Below are 19,442 nucleotides of genomic sequence, written 5' to 3' on the forward strand. Positions count from 1 at the left end.
AGTCCATGGTATATTTCAATATTCTTTGCCAACACCACAGTTCAAAGGCATCAATTCCTCTTCAGTCTTCCTTATTCATTGTCCAGCTTTCACATGTGTATGAGGTGACTGAAAACACCATGGCTTGGGTCAGGCAGAACTTAGTCTTCTTACACTCTTAGTCTACTTACACTAGTCCAACACAGGCTGTCAATGATAATAACTTGAATGTATTTATAATTGCTCCGCCTTCATTACCTGAGCCCTAGCATCCAAAAACCCCACCCACAGCCATTGAATTGATTCTGACTCATAGTGACTCCATAGGGTTTCCAAGGCTGTAAATCTCAACGGAAGCAGACTGCCACGTTTTTCTCCCATAGAGCCGCTGGTGGTTTCGAACCTCTGACCTTTCAGTTAGCAGTCGATCGCCTTAACCACTTCACCACCAGGGCTCCTTGAGCCCTAGCATAATTTGTTTGTAATCAGTTTGCATCAAGTTGTTTCCGCTCCCTTTCTTTCAAATATGTAGATTGGGTGATGGAAAGAAAATTTGCCAAACCAAACCTGTTGCCTTTGAGTCAATTCTGTTGCCAATTAATGAAATTTCAGAACTCAGTCCATCACAATATCTAGGGAACCATAAAGGACATTAAACATAAATGCACATTACAGTAGCTGAAGTCCAGTCAAAATTGTTGCATTTTCTTTTCAATTGCATTTGATTACTCAAATGATGTTATTACCCTGATCATAACTGTTCTAACTTGCCAGTATGGAGAGATGGCTTCCCTCAAAAGAACTGTAGCTGGAAAATATAGAATGAAGATGAAAATTTTCTTTCAGCATCCATTTGAAGGGCAATTGATCAGGCAGCATTTCATTTAAGAAGCTTGAAGCAGGGTGTTAAGCAAAGCTTGGATACTTATAAAAGGGAAGGAAGATGTGGAAAGAGCATTGAACTTGAGCCCAAGCTCTGTGACTGAATTCTTACATAAAATTCTAGGTCAACATTCTGTTGTCTTTTGGCCTACAGTTTCTGATGAGAAGTTGTTGGAATTCTTATTTTATTCCTCTGTACATAATGTGTGTTTTTTCTGCTTCTCTTCTTAAAATTTTCTCTTCATATTGAGTTCTCAGCAGTTGGCCATGATATACTTTGATGGGTGTTTGTTTGTTTTATATGGCTTGGGTTCCACTGCATTTCCTAGATCGAAGAGTCATTATTCTTTTTTTTTTTTTCTTCTAAATTTAATTTATTTTGTTGTTGTCATTGAGAATATATACAGCAAAACATAGGCCAATTCAACAGTTTGTACATGTACAATTTAATGACATTTATTACGTTCTTCCAGTTTTGCAACCATTCTCACTCTCCTTTTCTGAGTTTTCCCTTCCTCATTAACATAAACTCACTGTCCCCTAAGGTTCCTATCTCATCTTTTGGTTACTGTTGTCAATTTGATCCCATACAGATAGTTCTTAAAAAAGCATAATGCTCAAGGCAGATCTTTTTTACTAGTTAAGCTAAACTATTGTTTGGTTTTAAGATGACTTCAGGGAATATTTTTGGTTTAAGGTTTAAAGATGATCTCAGGGCAATAGTTTCCACCCTCCATGGCACCAGAAATTCTAGAGTCCCTCCATGACCATGTGAAATTCTGTTCTGCATTTTCCCCTTTTAATCAGGATTCTTCTATGCAATCTTTGATCAAAATTTTCAGTAATGGTAGCTGGGCACCATCCCTTCAGACCTTCTGGTCTCATGGCAAAGGAGGCACTTATTCATGGAAGCAATTAGCCACACATTCCATATCCTCCTACTATCCCTGATTCTCCTCCTTCCTCTGTTGCTCCAGGTGAATAGAGACCAATTGCTGTACCTTGGATGGCCGCTTGCAAGCTTTTAAGACCTCAGGCACTATGCAGTGAACTAAGAGGTAGAACAGAAGCACTAAACAGTTATTAGGCCAATTAACTGGGATGTCCCATGAAACCATGACCCTAAACCTCCAAACCAAGGAATCAAATCCCATGAAGTGTTTGGTTGTACATAAGCAGCCTAGGCAACTACTCTCTTTTTTTTGTCAGTGTTATAAATATATTTATCATACAACTTTTGCCAGTTCAACTTTTTCCAGGTGAACAACTTATTGACAGCAATTTCAATAATCGGCCTTGCAACTTTACTCTTAATCAATGCAATTATTCTATCACCGTTAGCCCCCTTTTCCCCCTCTCCTGCCCCTGGTTACCACTAAAATACTTCGGTTTCTATACAGTTGGCTTTTCTTATCTTTTTATATAAGTGAAGTCATACAATATTTGTCCTTTTGTGATTGGCTTATTTCATTCAGTATAATGTCTTCAAGCTCCATCCATAGTGTAGCATCTATCAAGACTTCATTTCTCCTACTGGCTGAGTAATATTCCATTGTATGTATGCACCACATTTTGTTTAGCTATTCATCTGTTGATGGACATTTAGGTTGTTTCCACCTTTTGGCTATAGTGAATAGTGCTGCAGTGAACATTGGTGTACAAGTCTCTTTTTTCAAATCTTTTGGGTATATACCTAGGAGTGGAATTGCTGGATCACATGGTAGTTCTATTTTTAGTTTTTTTGAGAAATCACCACTCTGTTTTCCACAATGGCTATAGCATTTTGCATTCCTACCAGCAATGGAAAAGTGTTCCAATTTCCTGACATCCTCACCAACATTTGTTTTTTTTTTTTTTTTACTCCATCCTAATGGGAGTGAAATGGTATCTCATTGCGGTTTTGATTTGCTTCTCTCTGACGGCTAATGACGCTGAGTACCTTTTCATGTGTTTGGTGGCCATTTGAATGTCCTCTTTGGTGAAATGTCTATCCAAGTCCTTTGCCCATGTTATTATTGGGCTATTTGTCTTTTTGTTGTTAAGTTGTCATAGTTTCATAAATATTTTGGTTATTAGATTCTTGTCAGATATATAGTTTCTGAAGATATTCTCCCAGTCAGTAGGTTGTCATTTCACTTTTTTGGTAAAGTCTTCTGATGAAAAGTTTTAAATTTTTATTTATTTTGTCTTTTGCTGTTTGTGTTTTTGTTGTTATATTAGATAACCCATTGTTGAAAGCTATGCCTGACAGTGTTGTCCCTGCTTGTTCTTCTATGAATTTTATGGTTTTAGTTTGCACATTTAGGTCCTGAACCCATTTTGAATTTGGTTTTCTGTATTCCATGAGGAATGGATTCTGTTTCATTTTTCTGCATGTGGAAATCCAATTTTCCCAACATCATTTATTTAAGAGACTCTTCTTTCCCCATCAAATGGACTTAGCACCTTTGTCAAAAATCAGTTGGCCAGGGATGTGTGGGTTTATTTCTGGACTTTCAATTCTATTCCAATGGTCTATGTGTATATAGCAATATCAGTGTCAGGCTGTTTTGATTACTATAGCTGTACTAAAATGTATTAATACATTAATATATGTATTAAAATCAAGAATTGTGAGTCCTCCTACTTTGTTCTTCTCTTTCAGCATTGCTTCAGCTGTTTGGGTCCTCTTGCCATTCCATGTAAAGTTAAGAATTGGTTTTTCTATTTCTGTAAAAAAGGCTGTTGGAATTTTGATCAGGATTGCATTGAATCTATTGATCACTTTGGGTAGTATTGACATCTTAACAATACTAAGTGTTCTAATCCATGAACATAGAACATCTTTCCATTTATTTAAGTCTTCTTTAATCTCTTTCAGCAGTGTTTCATAGTTTTCATTGTATAAGTCCTTCACATCCCAGGTTAGATTTATTCCTAGGTATTTTATTCTCTTAGATGCTATTATAAATGGAATTGTTTCCCTAACTTCCCTTTCAGATTTCTCATTGTTGTTGTAAAGAAACCCAACTGATTTTTGTTTGTTGACCTTGTATGCTGCAACTTTGCTAAATTCCTCCATTAGCTCTAGAAATTTTCTTGTGGATGCTTTGGGTTTTTCTCCATATAGGATCATATCTTCCATGAATAGAGATAATTTTACTTCTTCTTTTTCAATATGGCTACCTTTTATTTCTTTGTCTTGGCTTATTGCTCTGGCTAGGACTTCTAACACAATATTGAATAGAAGTGGTGAGAGCAGGCACCCTTGTCTTGTTCCTAATTTCAAGGGGAAAGCTCCCAGTCACTCTCCGTTAAGTACAATGTTGGCTGTTGGCTTTTCATACTATCCCCTGAATCATATTGAGGAATTTCCCTTCTATTCCAATCTTCTTTAAGGTTTTCATCAAGAAAGGGTGTTGGATTTTATTAAATGCTTTTTCTGCATCCATAGAGATGAGCATGTTGTTCTTTTCCTTTGTTCTATTGAAGAGATGTATTAAGTTGATTGATTTTTTTTTTTTTAATGTTGAACCATCCCTGCATTCCCAGAATAAATCCCACTTGGTCATGGTGTATGACTCTTTTAATATGCTGTTGGATTCTGTTCTTGAGTATTTTGTTGAGGATGTGTACATCTATATTCATAAGAGATATTGGCCTGTAGTTTTCTTTTCTTGTGGTGTCTTTGTCTGGTTTTAGTATCAGGGTTATGCTTGCTTCATAGAATAAATTAGGGGGTACTCCTTCCTTCTCTATTTTTTAGAAGAGTTTAAACCGAATCAGTGTTAAATTTTTATCTGAATGTTTGGTAGAATTTCCCGGTGAAGCCATCTGGTCTAGGACTTTTTTTTATGGGGAGGTTTTTGGTCACTGATTCAATCTCTTCACTTGTTATGGGTCTGTTGAGACTTTCTATTTCCTCTTGAGTCAGTTTGGGTAGGTTGTGTCCTTCTAAGAATTTGTCTGTTTCATCTAGGTTATCCAGGTTGTTGCCATAGAGTTGTTCATAATATTCTGTCATATTCTCTTTATTTCTGTTAGGTCAGTTGTAATGTCCCCTCTTTAGTTTTTTATTTTGGATATTTGCATCCTTTCTCTTTTCTTTGTCAGTCTAGTTAAAGGTTTGTTATTTTTATTGATCTTTTCTAAGAACCAGCTTCTGGTTTTATTGATTCTATTGTTTTATTTATTTCTGCTCTGATATTTGTCATTTCCTTTTCTCTTTCTTTTTTTAGTAGGTTTAGGCTTAGTTTGCTCCTCTCTTTCTAGTTCCCAGAGTTGTCAAGTTAGGCTGTGAATTTCATATTTTTCTTCTTTTTTTATGTAGGCATTTACTGCTGTAAGTTTCCCTCTGAGTACTGATTTTGCTCCATCCCATAAGTTTTGGTATGTCGTGCTTTCATTTTCATTTGACTCTAAAAAAATTGTGATTTCTTCCTTGACCCATTGGTAGTTTAATGGCGTGTTGTTTAATTTCCATATGTTTGTGTGTTTTTCAGGTTTTATTCTGTTATTGATTTCTAGCTTCACTCCTTTGTGGTCAGAGAAAATACTTTGTATGATTTCAATCTTTAAATTTATCAAGACTTGCTTTGTGACCTAAAATTTGGTCTATCCTGGAGAATGATCCATGTGCCCTGGAGTAGAACGTATAATGTGCTGTTTTGGGTGGAGTGTTCTATAGATGTCTGTTAAGTCTAGTTGGTTTATAGTGTCATTCAGGTCCTCTATTTCCTTGTTGATCTTCCTTCTAGATGTTCTGTCCAATACTGAGTGGTATATTGAAGTCTCCAACTATTATTGTAGTACTATTTCTCCCTTCAATTCTATCAGTGTTTGCTTTATATACTTAGCTGCCCCAATGTTGGGTGCATATATATTTATTATTATTAATCTTCTTGATTAATTAACCCTTTTATCATGATATAACATCCATCTTTATCTCTTTTAATAGATTTTGTCTTAACGTCTACTTTGTCTGATATTAAGAGTGCCACTTCAGCTATCATTTGGTTATTATTTACATGGAATATTTTTTTTCCATCCTTTCACTTTCAACCTATTTGTGTCCTTGGGTTTAAGGTGTGCCTCTTTTTCATAGAGTTGGATCATGGATTTTTTTTTTTAATCCATTCTGCCACTCTCTGCCTTTTGAATGGATCATTTAGTTCATTTACATTCACTGTAATTACTGATAAGAAGTGACTTATTCCGCCATTTTGTTATTTTGTGTGTGTCTCAAGCCTTCTTTGTCTTTGTCCTTTAATACTGCTTGCCTTGGTGTTTTGTTGGTTTATTGTAGTGAGGCTTTTTGGTTCCTGTCTCCTTTCTTTTTGTGTATTTTTTTAAATATATATTTTCTTAGTGGTCCCATGAATTTTACATTTAAGAACTTGTTTTTATAATATTCTAGGGTAAGGTGGTACCAACCTAACTTCAGTGACCATACAAGAAATTGTATATCGATACCACTCCTCTCCCCATCTTTTATTGTTGTTATCACTAATTACATCTTTATATTTATGTACCCTGTAACATAATTTTATCCTTGCCTTTTATATATTTTGTTATTAAAAACCTGAAGGACAAAACACTTAGAATTATTGAGCATGAATATCTTATTACTAGCCCTTATACGTGTCCACACATTTCCCTTTACTAGCTATCTTTTTTTTTAACATATAGCTTTGAATTACTTTCCAGTGTCTTTTCCCTTCCATCTACAGAACTCCCATTAGTTTTTTTATTTTTATTTTTTTGTAGGGCTGGTCTGGTGAATATGAACTCTCTTAGCTTCTGTTTATCTAGGAATGTTTTAATTTCACCCTCATTCTTGAAGGATAGTTTTGCTGGGTATAGTATTCTTGGTTGACAGTTTTTGTTTTTGTTTTCTTTCAGCACTTTAAATATATCATTCCATTGCCTTCTGGTGTCCAATGTTTCTGAGGAAAAATTGGCACTAAATCTTATTGGGGATCCTTTGCTTCTCTGTCACTGCTTTCAGGATTTTCTCTTTACCTTTAATTTTTGAGAACCTATCTATGATGTGTCTTGGTGTAGATCTCTTTGAGTTTATCCTGCTTGGGGTGCTTTGAGCTTCTTGGATTTGTAGATTCATGTACTTCATTAGATTAGGGAAATTTCTGTCATTATTTCTTCAAATATCCTTTCTGTCCCTTTCTCTCTCTCATCTCCTTCTTGAATTCCCATGATGCATATATAAGGTCTCCTGTCATCCCATAATTCCATTAAACTGTGCTCAGCCTTCTTGAGCCTCCATTCTTGTTGCTTTTCAGCATCTGTAATTTTAACTATCTTGACCTCTAATCCATTGATTCTTTCTCTTGTCTGACTAAATCTATTAGTAAGTGTTTCTCATTTCAGTTATTAGCCCTTTAAGTTGCAATATCTCTTTTTTTAGGTCCTCATTTTGTTCTTGCATTGTTTTCCTTATTTCTTTTAGCTCTTTGTCTATGTTTTCCCTTAGTTCTTTAATTATGTGTAATTTTGTATTATATCCTACCTTTTTTTCATTATTTTGTCATCCTTTGATGCTCTTTCACTCTCTTTGTCATGTTCATTTGGGTGTGCCATTGTTTCTCTGTTCTTTGTGTGTCTTGTTATTTTTTGTTGGGCCATTGGAATTTTTGAGGGTGTTAACTTTCTTAAGTTTACCCAGTATTTGGTGTGTTTGCCAGCGATACTTTCTGTAAGGAACTCTTATGTGGGTAGAGCCTTTGGCCGTTGCTTACCATTTCCTTTCTCTCTCTGTGATAGTTCTTTCTCCCTCCTTGGTTTATTGGGATTTGAAAGTTCCAGATCTCATTTTTCAACTTTCAGTCTCTCCCAAACACACCAGAGAACATGCTGTGGTCAGTCTGTCCACCAGCAGGCACCACCACTCAGACAAGATATCATCATAATCAATCTGTCCACTGGGGGTGCAGTTCCCTCTCTCTGGTTATTACTTCCTTCCTTTCTCTGCTTCTGCAATTACATTTTAGTCAGAAAACCCACACCCCGAGAGCCCCCTTTGGGGCTGGGTGTTGCCCTCCAGTTTTGCCCAAGGTTTCCTTCCCTGCTCTGTGAGGCTGCTTTTATATGAGCTGGCATTCAGGGTAAGTTCAGGCAGATTTTCCTCAATTTCAGGAGGAAGAGGAGGGGGCTGGCACTCCCCAGAAGGACTTCCGAGATTTCTGTCTTATTGGTTTCAGAGCCCTAGTGGACCAGAGGTAACTGGGGGAGCAGTCTCCACTTAGGTGACCCACCTCCTGACTCCACTGTAGGGAACCTTCTGTAGGAGTTTGTATCAGTCCAGCAGCTGACAGTTACCAGTTGTTGGGGGGGGGGGATAGTCACACTCTGAATGGACCTCCCGGGAGGTCTGTCTTATTGCTTTCAGAACCCACCTTGTAGTATGTTGACTGTGGGGGTAGCCTCCATTCAAGGTGCCTACTTCCTAGCATACAGCAGCCTCAGTCAGCAGTCCTCAGTGCCAACTGTAAGGGGAAGCAGGCAAACCCAAACTGATCCCCAGGGAGGTCTCTTCTGTTGGTTTCAGAGGCCTGAGCCATGGGATGCACAGGGAGGCAGGAAGAGTGCTGACTATGGGAGTAGACTCCACTGTAAGGGCCTTCTGTAGCAGTTTGCAGCAGCCTGGCAACCAACAATTACCAAGTGGGGAGGGGGCATTACACTCTGGTCAGATCCCCAGGGAGGTCTGCCTTGATGCTATCAGAGACATCCCGGTAGATTGCTAACTGCGAGTGCAGCCTCCACTCAAGACTCCTGCTTCCTAACACACAGCAGCCTCAGTCAGCAATCTTCAGTGCCAATTGGAAGTTGGAGCAGATTAACTATAATTGAACCCCAAGGTGGTTTGTCCTGTTGGTTTCATAGTCCAGAGCTATGGGGTACTCAAGGAGGCAGGAAGAGTTCTGACTATGGGAGCAGACTCCACTGCAGGGCCTTTCTGTAGCAATTCACAGCAGGCTTGCTGGTGACAGCGTCTGGGTGGGTGAGAAGCTGTCATGCTCCAAACAGACCTCCAGTGAGGTCTGCCTTGTTGCTATCAAGCCCTCCCTGTATGTTGGCTGTGGGTGTAGCCTCCATTAAAGATGCCAGCTTCTTAGCAGTCCTCAGCACTGACTGAAACAGGGAGCAGACAGACCTGAACTGACTCCTTGTAAACTCTGTCCTGTTGGTTTCTGAGGCCTGAGCTATGGGGTACACAGAGAGGCCAGTAGAGTGTTTACTATGGAAGCAGACTCCACTCCACTGGTCTTCTGTAGCAATTCACAGTAGGCTTGCAGCCAACAGTGTGTGGGTGGGGAGGTGCTGGTACATGTCAAATGGACCCCCAGGGAGCTTTGTCTTGATTTTATGGCAGAAGCTTGGGATCCTGTCTCTTTGAACAGGCAGGGACTGTGGTAATTAGGGAAGCAGGCTCTTTTCTGGGGTCACTACCCAGGTTCATAGCAGCTGGCGGCCCATGTGGCTGGGGGAGGGGCAGGGATAGTGGGAGAAGCGATTTTCCTACTGTATGCGACTCGTTGATTTATTGATTCTTGCCTGTCTGCAGTTATGTGCTGCTTTCCTCTGATCCCTGATTCAGAGTCCCTCAAAGCCAAGCACTGTTTCCTTGTATTTCTTTCTATATTTGTGGGGGATGGTTGGAACAATGGTTTTTTTACATGGCCATCTTCCCAGAATTCTCCAGAGTTGCTCTTCCTGATGAAATTCTGGAAAACATTTCAACCTATATTTCATTACTAATTTTTTACCCCATTGTCTTTCTCGCATCCTTCTTGGACTCCAGTTTCATTAAAGTAAATTGTTTCAGGCTTTCCCACAGGCATTGATGCTCTGTTCATCTTTTACTTTCTTTTTTACTCCATGTGCTTCTTTTTCTATTTTGTATTTTCTGATCTTCATGTTTACTACTCATTTCATCTATTGTGTATAATGTGCTCTTAATTCCATCCAATCGACTTGACAGTAGTGGGTTTGTTTTTGTTTGTTTTTAATAATGTCACTATGAGTCAGAACCAACTAGATGGCACCAAGCAACAATAACAATCTGTCTTGAAACTACTAATCTTTTCACCCATAGCTTCATCATTGCCAGTATATTTTTTTACTAGTTTACCAAAGTTATTTTAAAGTCTTCGTTCATGTCCACATCTGGGTAATATGAGCCTTTTACTATAGAATGATAGTTCTCTTAACTATGGGTGATATTTTCTTTTTTCATTGTATGTCTAATAATGTTCTAATTTATTTAAGGTATTGTAAATGATAAATTAGAGAGACTGATTTCTGTAATCTTCCTCTGAAGACTAATAATTTTGCTTTTCTATCAGCCAATTAAATTACTGGCACATTGTATTGATCTTGTAAGACAGGGAACAGCAAGCTACAGACTCAGGCCAAATCTGGAACATCACCTATTTTTATAAATAGTTATTGGAACACAGTATGCCCAATTGTTTATGTATTACTTTGTGGCTAGAACAGCAGAGTTGAGTAGTTGTGACAGAAACTCTATGGGCCATAAAGCCTAAAATATTTATTATCTGGCCCTTTACAGAGAAAGTTTACCAATCCCTGTTCTAGAGTATTAGCCCAATTTGTGTATTTTGGGGGAAAAATATTCCCAGGTGATTCTAATGTATACCCTAGAATTAGAACCACTCCATTAACGGATTTTTTAAGGTATCTTACATTTTCTGAAATTCTTTAATTCTGGATATCTGTGAGGATTTTGGTGTATAACTTTATGAAATAGAGCATGCAATTTTAAGCTTAGAATAATGACAAAATTACCACTCCTCTCTCCTATTGGCTAACTCATACTTTTACTATATTTTAAACTTGAAAAAACAAACAAACAAAGTCATTTAGGAAGCCAGAAATAGAAGAAAAATCATCTCAAAAGATATTTGAAAACATGTGGTCTAAGATTCAGAGCATGTTTCATGTTTTAGCCTTTTTTGCTTGTTTTGCTTTGTTTTATTTATTTTTGTTCCTTTCGTTTCTTCCCCAGGCTAGCTGTTGTCTACATGGCCATGAAGACAACACTTAGCCATTGGAGGCAAAGAAATATCACGACAAGAGAAGGCACTCAACATAATTTACTTTGGAACAACGTATAAGGATTTTTAGAAGTCAATTTCAGAGATTCTGGACATAAATGAAGTGGGAAATGCTCATTAATCAAACCCCAGCTACCTAGTTCTCAAAGGACATAGAATCAATATAGTTCAGATTTTCTATTTTCGCAAAGCCTATCTCACTCAGCACCTTGAGAGAGACTTTATGAGCAGTTTTCTTGTAGATTTACTGCTTGGCATGCAAGAACATCAACCTCTTTAAATGCTGGGTAGAGAGAACTTTAAAATTTGAAACAGGTATCTCTGCTTGCAAGGTAGAAACAATCAAGCATCAGCTCTACTCCGCAGAAATGGTTTCTGTGATAAAATAATGGATGGTGGGTGAATTTTGAATTTTCATGTTGCAAATATTGATTTTGCAAAGAAAGGTTCTATCACACCCTACTCCTAAAATAAATACATAAACAAATAGAAACACTACCTTTTAGCAACATAAAAGATAAAAAACAGATAACAATATTTGAAATACATGAGAGAAGTTATTATCCTCTTTATATATGTAAATATATAAAGAGCTCCTACTATCAATAAGGAGAGAGCTTCATAACCAAAATATATATATAAGCAAATATATTAAATGTTAGTTTTCACTAATTTGAGATATGTTAATTTATACACTAAAATTTATTAATAAAATACATTAGCAAGAATATTGTTGTTTCGTGTTTTCTCCCCTACTGATGAACTTCTAGTAGGAAATGGAATTGGCACAATTATATGTATATATATATATGTACATATATATATATATATATATGTATATATATATATTGAGCCCTGGTGGCGTAGTGGTTAAGTGTTTGGCTGCTAACCAAAAAGCTGGCAGTATGAATCACCAGCTGCTTCTTGAAAACCCTATGGGGCAGTTCTACTTTGTCCTATAGGGTCACTATGATTCAGAATCACTCTACAATAGATTTTTGATATATTATGTGTATATATACATGCATACATACATGTGTACATATATAAATCATGCTATGTCATTCTTTCTATGGACTTCAAAGAAACATTAGAAGAATTCATATGAAAATTTAAAGTCACAAATAAATGCCTGGATTGCTCAGTGATGTCTCTCCAACTCCGGTTGGTTGGAATTTTAACAACTCCCAGCACTATGCAATCTACAGACTCTTCAAGAGGTCCATAGATGCCCAGTAGTTCTTGTCTCTCATGCCTCATAGGGCTTTGTCTTGTGCATGTGAAGCTTAGTATTCAGCCAAACATGCAAGGGAACTCTGACAAAGATTTCTGGGGGTCCTTCCATGCACAACTCTCTTCTCTCCAGTTCCCTTGCTGCAGAGTCCAAGCCAGTCTCTCAGTCCTAAACTCTCATCTGTTTCCTCTGTTCAGAATGATCACTGGTCTGTGTTTGGACTTTGCCTTTCCACTGTGGATTGGAGATAAGAAAGCGCAGACGAATGTGGAGCTCAGCTCATGCATTTCTCTTCATTTAAGGTTCACATCACTGAACTGTGTGATTGCCAGTGCCTGAAAGCAATTGTTTCATATATTTTGTCCAATATATTTACTTGTGGTGGGAAGTTAATTCTGATAACCACTCCTCCATAATTCCCACAACCAGAAGGCTGTATGTTTATATTTTGACAGGAATAAACTCATATAACATTCAGAGGAACAACTTCAGTTCTGTTTATTAGTTGAGGCATAACTTGAGTTCCTTACGGAACTCAGAGTTCCTCTGACATATCCAGGTGACCAGTCACTGGGTAGCTTTTAGCATGGGTGTTTGGAATCTCTTTATCTCTCTCTATTTTCTAGTTAAGAAAAGCTGTGGCTCAAATACCCACCGGTTAGAGCTGTTTAGTGTCTGTAATGGAGGAGTTAAATTGGGGAATTATAGATTTTGATAACTTTAGAGAGGGCTGACTCCATTCTTAATTGTACCTGTAAAACTTGTTACATGTTGTATTAATTTCCTATTACTGTTGTAGTAATTACCACAGATTTAATGGCTTAGAGTTACGCATATTTATTCTCTTACATTTCAGGAGGTCAGAAGTCTGAAATGAAGCTTATGGGGCAAAAATTAAAGCCGGGTTAGTTCCTCCTGGAGGCAATGGGGGAGAATCCTCCTTGCCTCTTCCATCTTTGAGAGGCTGCCGCCATTCCTTGGCTCATGGCCGCATCACTCCGATCTCTGCTTCCATCTTCACATTGCCTTCTCTTCTCTCTGATCTCCTGCCTCTCTCTTATAAGTGTCAGGCATCTCTTCAAAATACATTTTTGTTCTAACTCACATGTTGCTTAAAAACATACTGACAAAAAAAAAAATACTTTGGAGAGCTTTAAATTAATAATATAATCCCATGGATAATTTCTTTTAAATAGCTCACAGATATAAATGAATAAACCATGTATCATTGTAGAAGACATTTTTCTCTGAAATCTAGCTGTCGCAATCTTAATGCATTACAGGTTGAATAAAATTTCACTCAGAATGGAACTCTGAAACTAGCTCTAGAGCTAAACCTAAACATTGAGGATGAGATGGCTGTGCATATATTTAGAACTTCCTTCTTTCTAGGAGCTCTTGGTTTCAAATTCTCTCATCTGTGCACAGCAACTAACTTTGTGAAGTGTCGTCCAGCAATTCTTCACAGACTGGCTTCACTGTGGACTGGCCTTTCCTGGCAGATTGTCATTGTGAAAACTGTTAACAATATTACTCCAGGGGTTTTTTTTCTCTCTGCTCTGCAATATGAAATAGATGTATAAATGTTCACACAGAAAATAAAAAATATCTCAGGGCACTTTAACAGAGTAAATGCATTTCTTGGGAAAATGTAACAGTAAGTGAAAACACACAGCCCGGCACCAGATAGCTTTATGTGTTTCTATTTCCTTCTGAACTATTAAAGAATAATGTAGATAATATTGCTCTTTCACTCTAGCAGTTTTTAAAAGATATAGATCTTTTCCCACAAGCTGGGACAAGACTTACATAAACTATCTCCTTTCTTTGACACGGCCTTTGGTCTGAGGAGTGAACAAAAGACCTTCTTCAAGAGATTTGAAACCCAGGGAGGATGAATCAATAATACAAAGTAAAACAGCTAGCCCATATAGAGCCAGGATCCTAAATTAGGCCTTTTAAGGCACCTTCTGTTATCAGTAGCTCAGTTGAGAAAGGGTACCTATTCTGTTCAGGGTCAAGTATATCTCCTAGAATGGGGCTGAGCACACTCATAGCCAATGTGTGACCCACTACAGAATAGCCTTTTTCAATACTTATGTTCCTCAAATACGCAGTTAAGAGAATGAAAACGCGAGAAAGAGAGAGAAAAAATATGTTATATTCTTCTTGCATCCAGCCCTACAAATATAACAGACAGGTAACCTAGAGGAAAAAAATGGACAAAAAAAATCCAAAACAAAAAACAACTTGTACAAGCATTTCATAAAAGAATATATCTAAATGGCCAACATAGCTATGAAAATGTGCTCAGCTTCATTAGTTCTCAGGCAAATTCAAACAAAAATTACAATGCGATACCTCTATGCATCCACCAGAAGTAAAAAAAACAAGAAGGACAGGAAGAAGAAGAGGAGGAGGAGGAAGAACAATTTTAAATAACAAAAAATACCAAGTGTTGGTAAGGATGTGGAGCAACTAGAACTCTCAAGCAATGCTGAAGGGAGTATAAACTGATATATCCACATGGGAAAATGGTAACAAATCAACGGCATTGCAGGCCGCATTCCTTCATCCTACCCTGTGTCAATACCCTTTGCCATCATGAAGGAATGCCATTTGCCATCAATTCTGTATCCATCTATCTGATTTACCTTGGACAATGCTAGCAAATGTTACATAAGTGGAATTTTGTAAAAATACTTGTGCATTTGCATTTGTGCCCTGTATCTGTCTGTGTAATGAGAACATGCCTGGCTTAGGCTCCTGGAGAATGAGTGGCGCATGGATTGATTTAGTTACCTTGTTCCAGCTGAGGCCAGCCTAGATCAACCAAAAGCCAATCAGCTCACACACGTGAGTCAGCCTTTCCAAGAACAGAATTGCCTAGCCAAACACCAGCTGACTATATGCACTTGAGCAATAAATGCTTATTTTTGCATGGTACTGAGGTTTTATAGTTGTTTATTACATAACATTATTGTGAAAATAGGTAACTGATTTAAAAAAAACTGCTTTGCAGTGTATATATATCTCCCTTATGATCTGGTGGCAATTTACTTTTTACTTCTGGGTATATACCAACAAAAATGTGTTCATATATTTACCAAAAAACATGTTTATAATAGCACTATTCATAATAGCAAAAAACCTGAAAACTACCCAAATGCCAATCCACAGTTAACAGATTAATAATCTGTGGTTTATTTTTCCAACACAAAAACCAAACCTGTTGCCATCGAGTTGATTCCACTCATAGCGACCCTATAGGACAGTGTAGAACTGCCCCATAGAGTTTCCAAGGAGGAACTTGTGGATTCGAACTGCTGTTCTTTTGGTTGGTAGCCGAGCTCTTAACCACTGTGCCACCAGGCTCCTAATTCTTGTAATGGAATACTATATAGCAATGCAAATGATAAATGTATAACTACACATTATTAAGCAAAAGAAGCCAGAAACATAACAAAAATCTATGTTTTTAGAAGCTAGGGTAGCAGATACCCTTGCAGGGTTTGGGATAGCAGGGAGAATGAGGAGGGCTTCTGGCATGCTGGTGATGTTGTATTTCTTGATCTGAGTGTTGGCTGCATGGATATTTGTGAAAAGTCAGTGTTGCATCAGACCTGTGTTTCCCAAAATGTGTTTTACAACTTGGAACATAACATATATCAAAGGCATTCTACAGCCAAAAGTGTTTGGGAAATGATGTATACTCGATGCCTTCTTAGAGATTTATCTCTAATATCTCTAAACTCTGAGAAACTTGACAGAACAGAAACGTACTTCTTTCTGGGTAGCATCAATTGATGGCAGGCCCACAAATGCAATGCTCTTTCGATTCACTGTAGAAAACTTCAAACTGAATGATCTCCAAGGCCATTTTAGCTCAACTTGTTTAAATCCAGGAGTAAAATTATTTATATGGATTGGCAATATAGTGAAGTTTCTGGGTGAGAATGCCTAATTTATGAAAACACTGCTACACATTAGGTCTACAGAGGAGAAAAGAACGTGAGGCTAGAAGCCAAGCTCCCTGATTTTAAACAGTTTGCAACTTTCAGTATTTGCCAAGTCTATATTATGAGGGGGTTACAAAAATAGGATTGCAAAAGAAATATGTAAAATGCAGTTCAAAATTTATTTCACATCCTAGAGAAATAAAAGTGGGAGAAGGAGCTGAGTTTGAAGGCTGTGAAAAACAAACAAAACCTAAAGAAAGAATGAAAGACTTGACTTCATACGTTTTACTAATTTCAGGAATTTCAACCTCAAAAGGGATAATTTCAGAACTGATAAAAATAATCCTCTGTTTTACCTAAAAGGAAGTAACTTAGGAGCCCTTTTATTTATTATTGTTTTTATTTGTTTGCTTATTTATTTAGTATAAACAAGAACTTGATTTAGTTTTATTATGTTAATTGTACTTCATATGGGAATGTAAGTCAATCAAGTGTGACATCATCTTGGACGCTGAAAGTTGGTTAAAACCTGACAATTTCTGAGTCCTACCTGAGGCCCTTAGGAAGAAGGACCTGGCAGTCTACTTCTGAAAAGAATTAGCCAGTGAAAACCTTATGAATAGCAGCAGAACATTGTCTGATACAGTGCTGGACGATGAGCCCCTCAGGTTGGAAGGCACTCAAAAGACGAGGCAAAGAGCTGCCTCCTCAAAGTAGAGTCGACCTTAATGATGTGGATGGAGTCAAGCTTTCAGGACCCTCATTTGTTGATGCAGCACGACTCAAAATAAGAAGAAACAGCTGCAAAGATCCATTAATACACTGAACATGGAATGTACGAAGTATGAATCTAGGAAAATTGGAAATGGTAAAAAATGAAATGGAACACGTAAATATTGATATCGTAGGCATTTGTGAGCTGAAATGGACTGGTACTGGCCATTTTGAATTAGACAATCATATGGTCTACTATGCTGGGAATGACAGCTTGAAGAGGAATCGCATTGCATTCATCGTCAACAAGAACATTTAAAGATTTATCTTCAAGTACAACGCTGTCAGTGATAGGATAATATCCATAAACCTACAAGGAAGACCAGTTAATATGACTATTATTCAAATTTACCCACCAACCACTAAGGCCAAAGATAAAGAAATTGAAGATTTTTACCAGCTTCTGCAGTCTGAAATTGATCAAACCTGCAATCAGGATGCATTGATAATTACTGGTGATTGGAATGCAAAAGTTGGGAACAAAGAATAAGGATTGGTAGCTGGAAAATAAGGCCTTGGTGACAAAAACCATGCCGGAGATCGCATGATAGAATTTTGCAAGATCAGCGACTTCATCATGGCAAATACCTTTTTCACCAACATAAACAGCAACTATACACATGGACCTCGCCAGATGGAATACACAGGAATCAAATCGGTTACATCTGTGAAAAGAGATGATGGAAAGCTCAGTATCATCAGTCAAAACAAGGCCAGGGGCCGACTGCAGAACAGACCATCAATTGCTCATATGCAAGTTCAAGTTGAAACTGAAGAAAATTAGAACAAGTCCACAACAGCCAAAGTGCGACCTTGAGTGTATCCCACCTGAATTTAGAGACCATCCCAAGAAGAGATTTGATATGTTGAGCACTAATGACTGAAGACTGACGAGTTGTGGAATGACATCAAGGACATCACACATGAAGAAAGCAGGAGGTCATTAAAAAGACAGGAAAGAAAGAAAAGACCAAAATGGATGTCAGAAGAGACTCTGAAACTTTCTCTTGAATGCTGAGTAGCTAAAGCAAAAGGAAGACATGATGAAGTCAAAGAGTTGAACAGAAGATGTAAAAGGGTGGCTCGAGAAGACAAAGTAAATTATAACGACATGTGCAAAGAGCTGGAGCTAGAAAATCAAAAGAGAAGACCACGCTCAGCATTTCTCAAGCTGAAAGAACTGAAGAAAAAATTCAAACCTTGAATTGCAATAGTGAAGGATTCTATGGGGAAATATTAAACGACACAGGAAGCATCAAAAGAAGACGGAGGGAATACACAGAGTCATTATACCAAAAAGAACTGGCCGATGTTCAACCATTTCAAGAGGTAGCACATGATCAGGAACTGATGGTACTGAAGGAAGAAGCTCAAGCTGAACTGAAGGCACTGGCGAAAAACAAGGCTCCAGGAATTGACGGAATATCAATTGAGATATTTCAACAAACGGATGCAGCACTGGAAATGCTCACTCGTATGTGCCAAGAAATTTGGAAGACAGCTACCTGGCCAACTGACTGGAAGAGATCTATATTTATGCCTATTCCCAAGAAAGGTGATCCAACTAAACGTGGAAATTATCAAACAATATCATTAATATCACATGCAAGTAAAATTTTGCTAAAGATCATTCAAAAGCGGCTGCAGCAGTATATCAACAGGGAACTGCCAGAAATACAGGCTGGATTCAGAAGAGGACGTGGAACCAGGGATATCATTGCTGATATCAGATGGATCCTCAGTGAAAGCAGAGAATACCAGAAAGATGTTTGCTGTGTTTTACTGACTACGTGACAGCACTAGACTGCATGGATCATAACAAATTATGGATAACATTGCAAAGAATGGGAATTCCAGAACACTTAATTGTGCTCATGAGGAGCCTGTACATAGATCAAGAGGCAGTTTTTTGGACAGAACAAAGGGAAACAGCATGGTTTAAAGTCAGGAAAGGTGTGCACCAGGCTTGCACCCTTTCACCATACCTATTCAGTCTGTATGCTGAGCAAATAATCCGAGAAGCTGGACTATATGAAGAAGAACGTGACATCAGGATTGAAGGAAGACTCATTAACAACCTGTGTTATGCAAATGACACAACCTTGCTTGTTGAAAGTGAAGAGGACTTGAAGCACTTGCTGACGAAGATCAAAGACCACAGCCTTCAGTATGTATTACACCTCAACATAAAGAAAACAAAAATCCTCACAACTGGACCAATAAGCAACATGGTGATAAACGGACAAAAGACTGAAGTTGTCAAGGATTTCATTTTACTTGGATCCACAATCAACACCCATGGAAGCAGCGGTCAAGAAATCAAAAGATGCATTGCATTGGGCAAATCTGCTGCAAAAGCCCTCTTTAAAGTGTTGAAAAGCAAAGATGTCACCTTGAACACTAAGGTGCGCCTGACTCAAGCCATGGTATTTTCAATCACTTCATATGCATGCGAAAGCTGGACAATGAATAAGGAAGACTGAGGAGGAACTGATGCTTTTGAATTGTGGTGTTGGCGAAGAATATTGAATATACCAT

The sequence above is a fragment of the Trichechus manatus genome, unplaced genomic scaffold, assembly GCF_000243295.1.
Source record: "Trichechus manatus latirostris isolate Lorelei unplaced genomic scaffold, TriManLat1.0 scaffold00007, whole genome shotgun sequence".
In the NCBI taxonomy this organism is placed as follows: domain Eukaryota; kingdom Metazoa; phylum Chordata; class Mammalia; order Sirenia; family Trichechidae; genus Trichechus; species Trichechus manatus.